Genomic DNA, 18,884 nt, shown 5'->3' on the forward strand with positions numbered 1-18,884 from the left:
AACTGGGAGCCAACAGTGGTAGAAACCAAGGGCTATGTCCACGAAGGCTCTTTGCATAGTTACAGGCATCCTGTGATTATGTTGACTATTTCCAATAAGATCTGAGGGCATAAATACTTGCCGCAGAACTGAGGGAAATCAACATGGTGAGGAAGCTTCAGAGATGGTTTCTGGTGAGCCAGTGTGACCACCATGGGCCAGTAAGCCGCACACATTATCCCTCACAGCAGAGGGTTAGTAAGAAACTCCTGTGCCTCGCACCATCCCAAGAAATGGAGGAGGGACCATCTTCCAACCACCCACCCTGCCGGCTTCTGTGGGGCTGAGAACAAGCGTCCCAGGCCAGGTCTGCACGGGTCCCTGTGCCACTTTCAAACACATCTTTCCTCCCACCGCCGGCGCCCCTGTCTCTGCGGGAGGACAGCCTTCAGGCTGACGGGCCCTGTTCGGACCGCGTGCAGGAGCCAGAAGCGCTTGGGGCAGCCCTCAGCCAAAGACTGACCCGCGAGGGGGCACAACGATGCCTGCGTCCAGTGAGCTGGCCTCGGATCCGGCCACTCTCCTGGGTCCCACACTGTCTCCAGCACTTTCCTGTGAAGATGTCCCCTTATCTCCTCTTATAGACAAAGGAAGCTGAGATTCTACTTAGATCAAAAATAGAGCACAATTCCCCGCAGGGCCTGAGCCGTTCCACCCAGGGCAGCTGATGACAGCTTTCCCTCCGAGACCCTCTCCATCTTTCCACACGGTCTGGGTCTTCAGGACATGATGCTGCCCTAAGCCGGCCTCTGCTGGTCCCGCATGTGAAGCACCTGCCTCCCTGGTCTAGGAGCCCTCAGAGGGCCTGGACCACGGCCTCCCTCTCTCTCCACACTTCACAGGCGGGGAAGCTCGGGTCCATAGTGGAGCCACAGTGAACAGCACATTCTTCCCCCAAACGTCCACACTCCTCCTGGTTCTTGTTCTTTGCACTGGACCCTCCTCTATCCCAAACCCAGCGGATACCAGCTAACACCCACCACCCCGTCCATCCAGCTAATCCCTTCCACTGTGCTCCTCTGTAACACCCAAGACAGGAGGAAATGCCCCTTCTATGTGCAACCACGCCACCCTTGAATGGAAGAAGGAGGTCGCTGCCCTCTGCCAGCCCCCTGCTCTTTGACATGACTCCACACCCAGGAGGTACCACAGTCCCAGGGAAACAGAGTTCAAGAGAGGGGGATGGCTCTTTGGGACGCAAGTCCACCATCTTCTCAGTCAGCTGGCTTTCCAAATAAAGTCACCATTCCTTCCCCCAACAACTCGTCTCTCCATTTACTGGCCTGTCATGTGGCGAGCGGTATGAGCTTGGACTCAGTAACATGAGTGGAACACTGACCACCCTGGCCCGTCCTCACCAGTGTTTGTAAGTATCCCCTTCAAGGCCAGGGGCCCTTCAGGCCGGGAATTACAGAGGGATACCTGCAAAGGTCAGATCCCAAAGGAACCTTGGCGCCCATCCCGGAAGTCAGCCAGGACCCACACCTCCCAGCATCACTGAAACCAAAAGCAACCACATCCCTGCAGGACCAGCCCAGGTTTGTATCTTCTCCCCCAGGCATCCTGCTGCCTAGGAAATCAGTGAGGCCTGAATCTGCACAAGAAATGCCTACAGGCTCTAATTCAACTAATGGGGGAAGAGAATCAAAAACGATGTCTCAGGTCTTCCCAAAGCAGTGGCTAGGCCTAATACAACTCCAAACTAACGCCATGGAATAAAACTAATGGGAAGAATTAAGGCGAACATTGCCAAGAAAATCTGGGGGACAAAAGGAAAGAAAGATAAAGAGGCGAAAAGTGGAGTGGGATTTGCTCAGCTAAATACAGCATGTTTTACAGAGTTGGGGAGAGCTGGGTTCATTCACCAAATGACGCTGGGCCTTTGGGTAAACTAGTGGGGACCAAAAAGAATGAAGTTGCATCCTTACTTCACAGACCATCTGCCAAGTGATTCCAAGTGAGTTTCAACAGTCACCTGTAAAACTGAAAGCATCAAAATAAGAAGAAACTGTACGTGGCTCGCTGACTGAGGATGCAGAAAGGACTTCTACGCACAGGAGCCAATTAAAGAAATCCATAGGAAAAGTCCAGGCATTTGACTACATGGAAAGTGAAAGTATTTGTGTGATAAAAAGTCACGAACGCACAGCACTTAGTTGAACAAAGTCTGGATCGTGAGACGAGGATGGTTGTTTAGATGACGTCTCACTTTCTGTCGCCACATGTTGAAGGCAGCCAAACCCCAGGCTGGTTACAGAGATACGGTCTCTGGTTTTGGCCCTGCGGGGTCATGGCGGGGGTCTTGGCTGATTTCTGGGGACACAGGGTCCAGGAGCAATTTGACCTGTGAAGGTGCCCCTCCCTAACCATCCAGGAGAGACATCTGCCTCAATTCATTTTTCAAAAATGTCCTTGTACTCAAACCTGAGTTTAAATGCAATGGGGAGTTAGATATTTGTAATAAAACCTGTGGTGATATCTTCAATAAAGGAAAAAAAAAGCTTTTTAAAGCAAATAAAGTTCATCGAGCTAATATTTCAACTAGCTGAATGTTTGGATTTCTGTATTTTGCATGTCTGACCTAACATGAAATCATATACATGAAATCTAAAATACCTGTCCTTTCTCTCATTTACTACTCAATTAAAATAGACTTAATTCAATTTTAACCTACTCAATTAGACTTAACCTACTCAATTAAAACAGACTTAACTCATTAAAAATGGTAAAATACAAATGTTTCACCCAAGCCTTATCTTTAAAATGCTCAACTTTCGAGAATTTCAAGCAAGTGGGGGAATTACATAATAACTCCGTTGACCGTCACTTGACCACAAGTCATGATCAAATACAAATGAGACAGAAGCTCACAGCAATTAGAACACCTGAAACCAAGCAGGGCCCTGCAGGGCCTTCAGAGGTATGAGACCTCAGAGTCCCGCACTTCTTGTCTGTAAAAAAATTTTAGTCTCCTAGGCCTTCCACGAGTTCCAAAGAGCAGAGTCAGGTAGTGAATAATTAGAGAAGTGAGAAAATGCAGAAACAAAGGAAAAGCAGTCCAACAAGAAAAGTAATAATAGCTTAAACAACAATTCAGCCATAAAACAGTCGCAGGACTCCTAGTTCCTCCTCAAGGGATATAGCTAACACCTGATGCATATCTTCCAGTTGTTTTGCAAAAACTAAGACCCCCACCCAGGTGGAGGACGGCAACTACATGATGTCTACATGGTCGTTGGAACCAGAAGACTGATGATTGAGATTCCAGAAACTTCACCTTGTCACCTCACCACCAATAAATCAGAAGAATGTCCACGAGCTGACCATGTAGCCTATGACCCCTACCCCTAATGTTGCCTTGAAAAACCCTTGTCTGAAGGCCATCAGGGAGTTCAGGTATTTTGAGCACAGGCATTCTCCTTGCTTGATGCCCTGCAAATAAACACCACACTTTCCTTCACCACAACTTGGTGTCAGTAGACTGGCTTTGCTGTGCAGTGGGCGAGTAGACCCAAGTTTGGTAATGCATTTCCTAAATTAGTTTCTCATTTGTACACTATGAAGCACAGCATCATCATTGAAATCACTGCTAAAAAGCCGGTAAAGCTGTTGGAGTGGACATGTGATTCTTTCCTTTAGGTTTTAAAATATGGATTTTTGCCAAAAAAAAAAAAGATGGCTTAAACGAATCGGCATACCTTCATAAACCCTCCTACAACTTTTGGGCTTATTCAAAGTTACTAATGGGGCTCCTTGCCACCAAAGATTCTTGACCAGAATAAGACATCTCACATGGAGTGCCCATAACTTCATCCCCTGCTCCTCCTCAAATCCAACTTTAGCTTTTAAGAAACTTCTGCAAAATGGCTCTGTTTAGACTTTCACCATAGCATTAGCAAGTTTTAAAAGTTTCTACTACCAAAAACAGTGTCATTTAATCACTCATTCATTCAATATGTGATAATTCTGTAGAGTCAGTTTGCTAGTATTAACTGATGTGGATCTATTCACACTCTCAGCTGACACTCCACATTTCTCAGGGATTAAACAGAAAGATATTCTGTGCTCATGGACTGGAAAAACTAACATTGTTAAAAATGCCCATACTACCCAAAGCAATCTATAGGTTCAATGCAATCCCTACCAAAATTCCAATGGCATTTTTCACAGAAATATTTAGAACACTCCTAAAATTTGTATGGAGCCACAGAAGACCCCAAATAGCCAAAGCAATCTTGAGAAAGAAGAACAAAGCTGGAGGCATCAAGTTTGCTGATTTCAAACTATATTACAAAGCTATCATGATCAAACAGTACAGTACTGCCATAAAAACAGACACATTATATCAATGGAACAGAAAAGAGAGCCCCAAAATAAACCCACACATATATGGTCAATTAATTTACAACAAAGGAGCCAAGAATTTTAAAAACGGGTAAGGACGGTCTCCTCAATAAATGATGTCAGGAAAACTGGACAGCCACATACAAAACAATGAACCTAGACCACTATCTTACACCATACACAAAGATTAACTCAAAATGGATTAAAGCCTTGAACATAAGACCTGAAACCATAGCAATCCCAGAAGAAAACATAGGTGGCAAGCTCCTTGACATCAGTCTTGGCAATGATTTTTTGGATCTGACACCAAAAGCAAGGGCAACAAAAACAATAAACAAACAAACAAGGTGGCACTACATCAAACTAAAAAGCTTCTGCACAGCAAAGGAAACCATCAACAAAATGAAAAGGCAACCTACTGAATGGGAGGAAATATTTGCAAATCATATATCTGATAAGGGGTTAATATCCAAAATACATAAAGAACTCATACAACTCAATAGCAAAAAAATCATACAATCTGATTAAAAAATGGGCAGAGGATCTGAACATTTTTCCAAAGATGTACAGATGGCCAACAGGCATATGAAAGGATGGTCAACATCACTAATCATGAGGGAAATTCGATATCGCCTCACACCCATTAGAATGGCTATTATCAAAAAGACAAGAGTTAACAAATACTGGTGAGAATGTGGAGAAAAGAGAACACTTGTGTGCTATTTGTGGGAATGTAAATTGCTGCAACCACTATAGAAAACAGTACGGAGGTTCCGCAAAAAATTTAAACTAGAACTGCCATATGATCCTTCAATTCCACTTCTGGGTATTTATCCAAAGAAAATGAAAACACTAACTTGGAAAGATATCTGCACCCCATGTTCACTGCAGCATTATTTACAATAGCCGAGATATGGAAACAACCTAAGTGTCCACTGATGGATGAACAGATAAAGATGCGGTACATAGATATAATGGAACATTATCTAGCCATCAAAAAGAATGAAATCTTGCCATTTGCAGCAACATGAATGGACGTTGAGGGCATCATGCTAAGTGAAATAAGTCAGACAGAGAAAGGCAAACACCTTATGGTCTCACTTATATATGGAATCTTGAAAACACACACACACAACCAAGCTCATAGATACAGAGGACAGATTGCTGGTTGCCAGAGCTGCAGGTGCAGGGGGTAGGGATGGGGAAGAAATGGGTGAAGATGAAAGGTACAAACTTCCAGGTATAAAATAAATAAGTCATGGAATGTAATGAACAGCATGGTGACTACAGTTAATAATACTGTATTGCATATTTGAAAGTTGCTGAAAGCAAATAGGTCTTAAAGGTTCTCATCACAAGAAAAAAAATTCTGTAACTCAACAGTGACGGATGTTAACTAGACTTATGGTGATCATTTCACAATATATAGAAATATTAAATCATTAAGTTATATACCTGAAACTAATATGATGTCTGTTAAAAAAAAATTCACAACCTGGGGTAAGCCTGGGCCCTGGTCAATCACAACACACGCTGGCCAGGAACTAGTGGGTTGAAAGTTCTGGGTTGTCCGGCTCATCATCAATGCAGGCTCTTTCTCCTTCCTTCCCTGGACCTGGATGTGGGCTTCTAGGTTCTACCTTGACGCCATTCTGCTTGGCCCGTGGCCTCTCTCTGGGTGAGTTCACCAACTCCCCTGCTCCAGTCCCCCACAGCACCCCCGTGACCCCCTGACTCTGCCTGCTTATTGACAATTTCTATCAGGTAACATACAGGACTTCAAAACTCAGCGGGTTGGAAATGACACTCAGTATTTCCTCCCCACTCTCTTCCTTGGCCACACATGCAGAAGGACACACACACACACACACACACACACACACACACACACACACACACACACACATCCTCCTCTCACGAACACCCATCCCATCTGATAGGTCCATTTTTCTCAAAATATTCCTTTCCTTGACCTCTGTGACACCACCCTATTCAATTACAGATTTCTAAATGAGCTGCTTAGATTCTGTGCTTCGGAAACATCTATGAAACAAATTGGAAGATAATTTGCTCAGCACTGGAAACCTAGAAATGTCTCCATCCAAAAGCAGACGGACGTTAAATTCACCCAGCCTCTCTCTGATCCGGCATCACCTTTCCCAAGGCTCCTCCAAACCCACCACTCTCCTCTGAATCCCTGAAATACAAACTCTGGAATCCACTGTTCATCTCCTCTCCTAAATGCAATAAAGCCTGAACAGCCAGGGTTACTGATCTGTGAAAAGTACCTCACAGTGGATTGCAGGCCCGCTCTAATTCAAAACAATTTCAAACAATGCGCGTGTCTGAACTGGGGGCTGCACCTCCTGCAGTGGGGGACCTGGATGACGGATGACCGTCAGCAGCCCTTTGTTTCTGATCCCAGGCACTCAGACAGTGACCGTGGCTTCCTCTTCATGAGTAAATGTAGACATGGATCCCCTACAGGATCCACAGCTCCCAGGGAGAGAAGAAGGGAGGCAACTGTATTTCCCACTCGATGGGTGCGGTCAACAAAGACGAGCCACCATCAGGACAAGAAGCCCTAAGCGGCCACTCCATAGAAACAGCTGCATCTGAGGGGTTCTCCGGGGAGGCTGGGTGAGCTCTGCCTCCTTCTGGCAGCATGAAGGGCCCATGCTCTCTAGGGCCTGTCTGCATTGTCTACCCAACTCCTCCAGTTCCCTCAGATCTGATCAAACCCGGGAGAACTGACTCGTGTTAATCAGATGCACAGAAGCTGGGGAACCAACAATTTACTCTAAATTTACAAGGGGGTTATTACTGTGCCTTTTAAATGTCCAGAACATACATTTGTTTACTATTCTGCACACTAGTGGTCCTTGAACACTGCCTAGATGTCAGAAGGTTTTGAGTGAACTAAGCAACATTTCCCCAAGTGGACCCGTTAGAACACTGGATCCGGAAGATGTTCCATGGTTCTGTGGCCAAAAGAAGCTGGCAAACATTACATGTTATGGAGTCATCCTAAAGAGTCCCAATGCACATAATGATAATAAAGGCACTGAAAAGTCCTGCAGTGGAAAACCTGCTTAACACCAGCATTTCTCTAAAGCATTTTACCCGAGTAACTCTAGTAATTCCTTAGTAAAACCGCCTCCTAAAACACCACTGTGTAAATTCTGCTCTGGACATACACTGCGTGGGATGTGCATCTGAGCAGGGCCACCTCTAGCAAGTCAGCAGTGGTTCAGCAAAATGATTACTGGGCCTGGAGCCCTGGTTCCAACTTTGGTGCTTTGACCTCTCTAGGCCTCTGTTTTCCCACCTACCAAATGGAATTGTTAGTATTGTTGTGAGAAACAACTGAGATATTATCTGGACAAGCATTTTATAAAGCACTATAAAAATATTATCTGCTGGGACTTCCCTCGTGGTCCAGCGGTTAAGACTCCGCGCTCCCAATGCAGGGGGCCCGGGTTCAATCCCTGGTTGGGGAACTAGAATCCTGCATGCCACAACTAAAAGATTCTGCATGCTGCAACTAAAGATCCCTCACGTGGCAACGAAGATCCCGCGTGCCGCAACTAAGACCTGGTGCAGACAAATAAATAAATAAATATTAAAAAAATAAAATGTCAAGGGCAATAATAGTGACATTAAAAAATATATTATCTGCTAAGGATATACTTATTGCCCTGTAACTCCTCAAAATGCTTTTTACAGGGGGATACTTCTGTTCACTTGTTCAACACCCATTCCTTAAGTGTTAGAACTAGGAGCTGGCTCTCACCCTTAGGAAGTTCACCGTGGGCAAATGGCGGCCATTGCATACTGCTCATAAGTAATACACACCCAAGGAATTCTGGTGCCGTACCAGGGAATCCTTCCCAGCTGAAACCACTAGGAATCTTGAAGGATTATCAGGAGGATTGGATATACGAGGGGAATGGGACACAGAGCAAAATGATGGAATGCAGGCCGTGTGTGCTGCTTGGGCCCAGTTGAGGTTGACCTCCCAGTGGCGACTGCCCTTGGAGAGAGGAGAAATGAGTTATCTGTCTCCTCCAAGCAGAGGGGGAGGATTTACCTCTGAAAAGAAGTATTTCTGGAGAAGGAACTCCTCTTTTTTGTGGGTAGTGGCCCTTGAATTTGGCGAAGGGGAGGAGGACCTCATGGGGTGGGGCGGCTGCTGGGAAGTTATCTCTAAACAAGCGCATACCGCAGATCTGGGAGTCAAGCTGCTCCCATCTGCCCCTGCATTGGAGTGGGGAGTCAAGGGTGGACTATTTTAGGGCTACTTCTCTACTCAGATAACCTGTCTGTGGGACAGTGTCTCCAGACAAAGAGGTCACGGTAGCAGGTTGGTCTTCTCACATCCCCAGTCTCCAAATGCTGAAGGCGGAGTCCCCAAACCCCAAAGCTCCTGTCAACCCCCAGCCTACTTTCTAGAGTCCCAAATGTGAGCCTCCCCCCAGGCCCCTCCCAACCCACGGCCCCCGATGCCCTCTGTGAAGGTGCCAGAGCAGGGACTGCACGATTGTTCTAGAGACACGTTGGAAAAGAGAAAATGCCCACCTTTATGTCTACTCGTCAAAATACTCTCGCATATCTGACCTGGGTAAAAAGTTAGTAAGAGTTCCACAGTCAAAAAAATAAAAGGGATAAGAATCTGAAAAAAATATATATATATATACGTGTGTGTGTGTAATTGATCACTTTGCTGTAACCTGAAAATAACACACTGTAAATCAACTATATACTTCAATTTAAAAAAATTTCATAGTAAAACCAAAAAAAACCCATGACTATATACAAAGTCGGCATTGCATAATCTGCTGCATGCCACTGTCAAGCCTCATAAACCCCCAGGTGGGGTCCAGATAAACTGAGGGCGACTGGAAACACTGCTTCCATTGAACAATGATGCAAGGTCATAACCACAACCCGGACTTGATGTAAAATGTTGATATTTTGGTCACTGTGGATTTTTTACATGAAATTTGATGGTTTTCAATATCGCATTAAAACACTATTTTTCTTAATGACCGAGTTCCGCCAGATGTTTGCTTTTGCTGCAATATTTACAAAGTCCTGTTGGTCCGAAGAGTGCTCTGGGGTTTCCTTGTTGATGGCAGCATGTTCCTAAGAAATCCCACTGTGCCTGAAACCCTCAGGCCTGCAAGAAACTACCGCTCCACAGCGCTCGGGTTCGTGCGCGGCTTCCTCTGCTGACTTAGGAAAGCCCCCCACCCCCACCCCGCCCCAGGATCTGAAAGCTCGGAGGAGAAGCGAGGCGCCGGTTAGGGCCCAGGGGGTCGGTCGCGCCCTGTATTTCTTGGCAATACATCACAGGGTTTAAAGCTGAATTCTGCAAACTCCCCGCCGTCCCGCGGCCGTCGAGGGGCGCGGGTGGGTGGACGCTGCGCTGGTGGGAGCCGAGGCCAAGGGTGGAGGCCGAGCCCGGGGGGTGGGGGTGGGGGGCTAGGAGGCCTCAAAGTGGGAAAGTGGCCCCATTGCTTCCCGGCAGGAACCCGTACTCCTCCTCCGCCTGCCATCAATCACCGCGAAAACCCCATTACCCCCAGTCCGGCTTCTCCCCCCGGGGGAGGAAATCCCTAGCCCAAGCGTCCGCCCAGCTCATGGGCTGAGCGCACGTACCCGGTCTGCGCCGGGCACCCAGGCATGCGACCCCGCTCCGGGCCGCGCGCGCCGGCGCGGGGCGCACTTGACACCCCGTAGGCGTCCCCGCAGGTAGAACTCGACCAAAGTCCCTACCTCCTCCGCCGCGCGCGCCCGCACCCGCAGCCTCGGCGGCCCCTCACCACCCCCACCCCGGCAGAGGTCCGCTTAAGATCCTTGCCCGGAAGCCCACCCTGCCCCCGTCCCGGCGCCCCCACTCCCTGTTCCCCCCTCCCCCGCCCGTCCCCAAAACCCCCGAGGCCGCTCGCTCGCTCTGCCCCCAGGCCTTAGGGGAGGAGCGTGCGAGGAGCTGCACCCGTGCCTCGAACCCCGCAACGCCCCCGCCCCAGTCTAGGAGTCTCCCGGCGCGCCGGGTGCGGGCACAGGGGGTGGGGTCTCCGCTGCCGCCGCCCCTTACCTCGCGCAGGCCCTCCCCGCAGGTCCCGGAGGCGGGGGCGACCGGTGGCCCCGCGGACTAGCGCGGGGCTGACTTTCCCCGCCCGGGAGGAGGAGGAAGAGAAGGAGGGGAGGTGGAGGCGAGGGAAGGGCTTTGTGTCTGCCTCCCGCCCTCCCTCGGCTCCAGCTCTAGCCATCCCCCTCCCCCAACCGCCCTACAGAGCTCGGGAGGGATGGGGCGGGGGAATCGGAGGGGGCGAGGAAGGCGCCTGCGCGACCGGGGCCCCCTGCGCCCCCGGTACCGCCCACCCTCCGCTGCGGGGACGCGCAGCCTCTGCGCTCACCCGGGGACCAGGGACCCAGGCTGCAGGGAGGAGAGCTGGACCAGAAAGTTGATCTGACCCGGAGCGAACTTGGCTGGCCCGGCTCCCGCCCCGCCTCGGCGCCGCCGCCCGGCTCTTCTCAGTCCCCGGGGAGGACCGGACTTTTGTTCTCGGAGACTCGGCCCAGTCTCCTTTCTATCCGCCCATCACAGGGCAGCACACACGCTTGCACCCCCTTCCCGTGACGAGCCCCGCCGCCCCCCAGCGGACCCCGATCCGCCGCGCGGTCTGGGAGCCCCAGCTGGGGAGGCCCGCGTGGGCGCGGCCCTTTGTCCCGGGTTTGGCTGCGCCGTGTCCCCGCCGCGAGGTGTTTTGCTCGTCCTCGCTGGGTAGGGGACCGCCTGGGTTGGTTTCTGTGTGTTCAGGGCCACCCAGCCCCGGCCCCGCGGGAGCGAGAGCGGCGGGGTGGAGGGATGTGGTTTGGCTCCGCTCTGGGAGACCTTTATCACCCCTGGGGAGGCGACGCGGACAGGCGGGGAGCTGCTGGCCGGTTGTCGGCCAGGAACCAGCAGTCTTTCTTCCGAGTCGGGCGGGTCCCTGGTGAGCTGCTGAGTTTTCCCACTTCCGCGCTGGGGAGAGCACCTTTGCAGAGAAATACCTAACAGCGTTAGAGTTACCGAAGTAGCTGGTGTCGCAAAAAAAAAAACCAAAAACGCAAAGACACCTGTTTCGGACAGAGCAGAAAAAGGAAACAAACGGACAAAGACCTTATTTTTGCTGCTGTTCTGCTTCAGACCAGTTACCAAAGAGGCGACTTAGATTTCACTGGTGTCGGCTCCTGTGAATCCTGCCTTCTAAAATCCCCAAATTTATTTTTCATTTGTAATCAGCTCAGCTCCCAGGAAAACATAGCCCACTGTGCTTCTCTTCTGTTCCACGTCAACCATTCAGTAAAGAATTGAGCACCTGCTATGTGCCTGGCACTGCTCTAATGTTTGGGATGAGCTGGGGAACAAAAGATGAAAAGATCTTTGTTATTGATTAAAAACAAAGATCTCCCTGCCCTGGTGGAGCTGGCCTTCTGGGGGGGGTCAGGGGCAGAGGGTGAACCATGAACATCAATGAGTTAATTATCTGGGATGGTAGAAGAGATCAGTGATAGGGAACCAAAGAAAAAGTAGAATAAGGAGGCCAAATAAGGAGGTTGGGGAGTGCTAGTGTGTGGTGCAGTGTGTGGGATCCAACAGGTGGGGTAGGCAGAGGAGGCTTGCTTGAGAAGGTGGGATTTGGGCAGGTGAGGAAGGGAATACCTGGGGAGAGAACTAGGGGCAAAAGGCTCTGAGCCGCTGGCTGGAAATCGTGAGGGTCTGAGTGGAGAGTGATGTGGTCTGGCTATATTGCTGAAAGATGGGCCTGATGCTGTATAGGAGCGTCTACTGTAAGGGGCAAAGGTGGAAACAAGTTAGGAGACTGTTGAGATAATCCTGGCTGGAGATGAAGGTGGCACAGAGCAGGGTGGTAGCACTGGAGCTGGAGGGAAGCATGGATTCTTATTTATTTTGCAGGTAGAACAGTCAGGAATTCCTCTGCGGTTGGATACGTTGGCAGAAGGGAGTAGACAGAGACAGACCTGGTCCCACATCTCTCCTCCTTCTCTCTCTTCTTCCACCGGATTGATTGTGTTTTGTAGACAAAGTGCCCCAGGTAAATGCTGAACAGGTATGGCCTCTGCTTCTTTCTTCCTGTTCTTTTCCCTGTCTCCCTTTCCAGGCACCCTCCTGAAAAGTTCCTTCGTCTTGTGGACACAGGCTCAATCTGTTCCAGAACTCGGGGCCCATTTGGCCCTGTCCCCTACCCCACCCCCCACCACCGGAAAACATCTTACTGTAGAGATGGATTTGGGGTTATTCATCAGAACTATTTATTGAGGAGCAACTGTGTATGTGCAAGCACTGTTGTAGGCTCTGGGGCGATAGCAGGGAACCAAAAGATAAAACATTGTGTTCTCCTGGAACCCACGGTCTCATGGGGAGGGAGGCCAGAAACCAGACGAGCAAGGAAAATATGTGACGTGGTTGATGAAACGTACTATGGAAAAAAGTTAACCTAGTTGAGGGGGAAGAGAGGGTGCTAGGAAGGCTGTGATTTAAGGTAGGTGGTCAGAGAAAACTCCAGGAAAAAAAAACAAACAACTCTAAAATAACAAGGCTTGGACCCTCTCAGGGACTTACACTCGGCAGGTTTGGCCTCCTGCTCTGGGTCCCTGGAGATGGCAACGTGCACTCCATCAGCCGCAGAGATCACAAGTGCTCCAGGGGCACTTCTGTCAGCTGAGGGCCAGCCAGCCAAGAAAATGTCATTTCTAATGAAGTTATTTCCCTTCCAGAGTAAACCAAGCAGCACTGGTCTGGAAGCACTGCCCAGAGCTGGCAACTCAGCAATTTGTTTCTCTCCTCTGTCGAGCAGGGCAAGTAGAGGTGAGTGTCCTGTGCACACAGAATGACCGCAAAAGAGTGGTTTTGTACTCCAGGGTCTGAGCTGTACCGTAATCACGATAATAATCATGGCCATTCTTTATTTTTTCATCTGCAGTGGTAATGGGTGACATTACCTTGCTCAATCCCCATAGCCACCCTGAAATTAATTGGGGCTTTCTTTGTGACCTAGTATATGATCTATTTTGAAAAAAAAATTCCATATTTATCAAAAAAGAATGTTTATTAAACGCCCCCCATAATCTAGTTCATACGTAGCATATAGTAGTTGTTCAAAACTTTTTATTACTGAACTTGAATACCAATTAATGAAATGTGAATTCATCTTTTATATTTATTTTAATTGTCCATGTCGTTTATTTTTACTATTCTCTTTGCCAATCTCCTAATTGATATCCTGCCTTCTTCCCTACCCACCTTCTTGAATAAAATGGACTTAGGGCAGATGTGTTAACATCTTCCATTTCACTTGGAGTTTTGACATTTTTTGTTGAATATTCCACCATTCATACTCTAGCATTTTCATGCTGTTACACAGTATATAAATATTTACGTGTACTGTGATTTTGCCGTGGATGGCATAGCTATCAGTATAATAAACCTCCTTTGCCCCATTAAGTGTGTTTGTCCTGATTTATTCTGAAATTCATATCATGACTCCTGCTTTCTTTGCGTTTGTATTCATTTAATAAATTCTTTTGTCTATCCTCTATTTTAAATCTTTCTGCATCTTTTTATTTAGATGAGCCTTTCTGAAGCAACTGAATTTTTGGTTATATAACCGAATTTTCTTTTTAAACCCAACTGGTGAATTTGTTTCCATTTTTGCCATTTGTTTTATGGTTTGGGGGTTTTCTAAACCCCTGCCATTTCCTGAGTTCTATGCTTTTGGGTTAAACTGACTGTACTCTATCTCTTCGTAGGTTCTCCAGTCATTTGAAAAGTGTAGTTCTTGTTTTACCCAGAGTAGTTCATTCAGTCCTGTATTCAGTTATGATTCTGTTCTGGGTGGCAGGCACAGTTCCAGGCACTGTGGCTATATGATAAACATATGAGCCTCAGAAGAATCTGTACAAACACATGAAAAGAACTCTTATCTCCTCTTTGCTTCCTCGTATATTTCAATTGCTTTTTCACAATCACTCTTTGTTCAACCTAGTTTATAAGCGCTTAGGCTTAACCACTTTGGGGGTTTTCCTGTGAAGGCCTCTCCCCGTTGCGGAGCACAGGCTCTGGACGCGCAGGCTCAGCGGCCATGGCCCACGGGCCCAGCCGCTCCGTGGTATGTGGGATCTTCCCGGACCGGGGCACGAACCCGTGTCCCCTGCATCGGCAGGCGGACTCTCAACCACTGCACCACCAGGGAAGCCCTGCTTTTAGACTTTTTATTCATCTTTCTAATTTAAGCATTTTTGCCTCCTGACCCACCCTGGTGCTTCCCCACGAGGCCCCCTGTGGTGTGCTGTGCCCCCTTCCCTTGGAAACTGTGAGTGACAAACTGTCTTTTCAGTGGCAGTCCTCTCCTGAGCTGTTGCCTCGCCAAACCTGAATAATAATAAAACCTACATTTTAAACCATCATCTTCCTCACGAAGACTAAACTATTCACCACCTGGCCATTTATTGAAGAGTCTGCTGTCCCCTGGACTGGGCCACCTGTAACTCGGAAATCACGTCACTCTTGTCCTACAATTAAGCCCCATTTTCTCTTGGCTTCTATGCCAACAGCATGTTCTCTGGATCTGCGCCTCCTCCTGGGCTGCTTCCCTTTCTTCTCCTTTGCTGCCTCTTCCTGTGACACCAGACGCCAGCGAGTCCCCCCTCCCCCTCCCGTGCCCCATCTCTATACACATTCACTCTCTCTGGGGAATTAATTAAACACTTTATCTATACCAATGATCATGAATCTGTAACCCCAGCCCTGACCTCTCACGTGTTCGACAAACTTATATACTCACAATCCTCTTACATCCTCTATGCTTGGGAGGTAACAGCTACTCAGTGTTTTCATACCAAAGTTAGAACTCCTAATTTGCTCCCGTAAAACTCTCCCCAGACTTCCCTATCTCTGCATTTTCCTTAATTTCTTGCTTTTTCTTTGTCTCTTACCTTTTTTCTTCCAGTTTTATTGAGATATAATTGACATACAGCACTGTATATTGTACAGTATGCTGATTTGACTTACATACATCAATCTGATACAACAATCAGTTTAGTGAACATCCATCATCTCTTACAGATGCAAAGTTAGAGAAATAAAAAATGTTTTCCCTGTGATGGGAACTCTCTTAACAACTTTCATATATAACATGCAGCAGTGTTAATTATGTTTATCATGTTGTACGTTACATCCCTAGTGTGTGTTTATCTTATAACTGGAGGTTGTACCTTTTGACTACTTTTAGCCAATTCCCCCCCTCCCCCCAACCCCTGCCTCTGATAACCAGAAATCTGATCTCCTTTTTTATGAGTTTGTTTGAAGTATAATTGAGCTACAGCACAACGTTAGTTCCTGTTGCACAACAAAGTGATTTGGTATTTCCATACATTTCAAAATGATCCCCACGATAAGTCTGTTTACAAATCTGTTAACCTACAAAGGCATAACTTTTGCTTTTTCTTTGGTTCCAACTACAGACACATCGATGACACCTTCCTGCTCTCCCCACAAAGCTAACCTGAATCTGTCCCCTTCTCTCCACCTCCATTGCCACCAGGCTAGGCTGAGCCACCACCACGTCACAGCCCAGGAGCCTTCTCCCTGGAAAACTGCATCTACTCCTGCCCGCTATGGGGGTTTTCTACACACAGCCGGCAGAATGATGTACTGCAGTTAGAGGGGAAATTGGATCACATTCCTTTCCTGCTCACCCGTCTGGCTTCTCATCATTCTTCAGGAAATCCAAAGTCTTTCTCAAGGCTCACGGAGTCCTCACACTCTGGCCTGTGCCCTGGCTTTAACCCCATCACCCCCCAGCCACCCAACTCTGGTCTTTCCTTTGTTCTTTGAACACATGGGGCTTATTCCAGCCTCAGAGCCTTTGCACGAGCTGTTTTCTCTGTGGTCCTTTGCATATCTGCACCACTGGCACAGAGCGCACTTTTGAAGACTTTATAGACCTTAGGATGTTTTTATTACACCCTCACAGTTCAATGACAGTTTGGCTAGTTATAAAGTTCTAGGTCCAGAGTCATATTTATTCAAAAATCTAACTTCATGGTCTTCTTGATCAGAACACGGCTGTTGAGAAGCCTGAGGTCGGTTTCATTCCTGCTCCACTGTAGGTGGTCTGCTTCTGTCACCTGGAAGCTGAAGAATAATAGCTTTGTCTTCAATGTGTTTGAATTCCACTATGATGGGGTCTGAGCGTTTTCCCCATCCACCGTGAGGTGCCCTATGTACCTTTCCATCTGTAGACTTTCATCTTGTTTAATTCGGGGGAAGTTAAAGACACGCCTTTAAATTTCTCCTCCTCTCCTTCTGGATCTGTGCGTTGACTTCCGTCCTCCGAGCCCTTTCACTTCTCCACCTCCCATCTCCAGTCTCCCCCGAGGCCTCCTTGGAGAGGTCCCGGATCACATCTTCCCGCTCATGGGTTCTTTGCATCCATTTATTATTATTATTTTCTCGGCCACGCCGTGTGGCTTGTGGGATCTTAGCTCCCCGACCAGGGATCGAACCCAGGCCCTCAGCAGTGAAAGCATGGAGTAATAACCACTGGACTGCCAGGGAATTCCTGGTATCCATCTATTCCTTATTCCACCTATCATTTTCTGAATTATTCTTTTTCATATAATATTTCCACTTGCTTCCCTTTGGTGTGATGTCTGATTCTTGTTTCACATGGCTAATTTCTCCTTCTTAACATTTTTATCAGGCTTATTTGAAAATTTTGGTGTGGCCATTCCAGTAATTCTGCTTCAGGTGGTGTATGTTGTTACATTTGCTGCCCCTTTCTGGCAGTGGTACCCCTCAGGCATGACATTCTGAAGGTACCGGCTATTCTAACTGGTATATGTACTGGGGGAGGGTCCAAGCCTGGCTCCAGGCTGTGTCACTCCTCGTGCGTGTAAGGATCTGTGTACTCGTTTTCTGTGGCTGCATGTCACATCGCCACACACATAGCAGCCCGACATAGCACACCTGTATCATCTCAGTTTCCGTGGGTCAAGAGTCTGGGTGCAGCTTAGCTGGGTTTCCTGTCCTGACGAGGCTTCAATCCGGGTGTTGGCGAGGGCTGCGACCTCAGCTGAGACCCCTGCTCCCTCCTCTGGATTCTCTAAGCTCATGTGTTTGTTGGCAGAATTCACTCCCTTGAAGCTATGTGGCTGAGGCTCTTGGCTCGGTGGCAATAAATTAAGACCAACCAAATGACAACAATGAAAGGCCATTTTTTCAGAGCTTTCAATAGCAAGGGAGTCGGCCACCATTATTTGAGTTTGGCAGAGACTCGAAGGCAGGTAGGGGGTTGGGAAAGCTTTACAGTGGAGAAAAGAGGCAGCTTCAGCTCAGGTGTGCCCGGACCAGGGCTACTGTGCTGGGGAAGCAGGAGGCGGGCTGACTTGCTGTGAACATCCTATGTGGCTTGTTCAGTAGCGTGTTTAGGTTTCTCTGCTTGGTCCCATGTTGGAAATCGGGACAAAATCAGGAGGCTATCAGTTATTCATCAAGTTCTGGTTGTTTTGTCAAGGGGAGTGTTAACCTTCTCTCCCTTCATACAAAAGTTCTGGGCACTTTGGACCAATGGCTACAGAGGGCATTGTTTGTCTTCCTGGACCAGTGGCTAGAGACAGCGGTCTGATGTCCTACAAGTCTGACTTGTAAATGGGGTGGCTGCTTCCTGGTTACTATAGATAACGGCTTGGTTTCCTGGGCTGGTTGCTGCAGGTTGTGGGTCAGGGTTCTCTTTCTACCTATGGCCTGGCCACTGTCTGTTGGTACAGCTGGTCCTCAACTCCTAGAGGCAGCCCCTGGCACATGGCCTTCTCCTTAGGACGTTCACAACACGGCAATTGCTTCTTCGGGACCAGCAGAGAGCATCTGTCACTCTAATGCGTTCTAATGTCACCGAAAATTCAACTCACTATCAAGTTAAGAAGAAATAAAAAGGAATTTTATTCAATCCAAACTGAAGTTTATAACCTGGGAAGCAGATTCTCAGAAAGCTCTGAGACCTGTTCCGCCTGTTAGAAGTGGAAGGCACAGTCATACACATTTTCGAGACAAAGGATTATACATCAAAGTGACATCAGATATTTTACATAAAGCTCACGAAGGACACATAGTCCCGGTAAGCACCTACAAAGCGAGCAGCACGTCACCGTGACTCCCCACGGAGCTGGGAAAGAACACTGTTCTTTTAAGAAGTTGCATTGCGAGCATCAGAGGAAAGAAAAACATCGATCTTTACGTTGGGCAGGCATTCCCATCTTTGAGGAGCTCTGGTTCATGTGTAATTCAGATGTACACTGCACAGCGGGGAAGGAGGGAGGAGGCCCAAACAAATGCAGAGAGAGAATTTTATGTTTCATTTTTCTTGTCCTGCCTTAAACTATAAATTTTAGGGGCTTCCCTGGTGGCGCAGTGGTTGAGAATCTGCCTGCCG

At 48.0% G+C, this 18,884-nt stretch overlaps 1 protein-coding gene and 1 pseudogene across 1 annotated transcript in view; both read right to left on the reverse strand.

Moving 5' to 3' along the window:
* RIN2 (Ras and Rab interactor 2) overlaps positions 1–10,583 on the reverse strand; it is a 218,883-nt gene extending 208,300 nt beyond the window's left edge. The window contains exon 1 of the mRNA XM_060125202.1: positions 10,484–10,583. The gene's annotated coding sequence lies outside the window, so the exon portion shown is untranslated. The remainder of the gene's footprint in view (positions 1–10,483) is intronic.
* Positions 10,584–17,960: 7,377 nt separating this feature from the next.
* On the reverse strand, positions 17,961–18,003 carry LOC132506565 (U6atac minor spliceosomal RNA; annotated as a pseudogene).
* Between the last annotated feature and the right edge of the window lie 881 nt (positions 18,004–18,884).

This window comes from Lagenorhynchus albirostris, chromosome 15 (genome assembly GCF_949774975.1).
Source record: "Lagenorhynchus albirostris chromosome 15, mLagAlb1.1, whole genome shotgun sequence".
NCBI lineage: Eukaryota > Metazoa > Chordata > Mammalia > Artiodactyla > Delphinidae > Lagenorhynchus > Lagenorhynchus albirostris.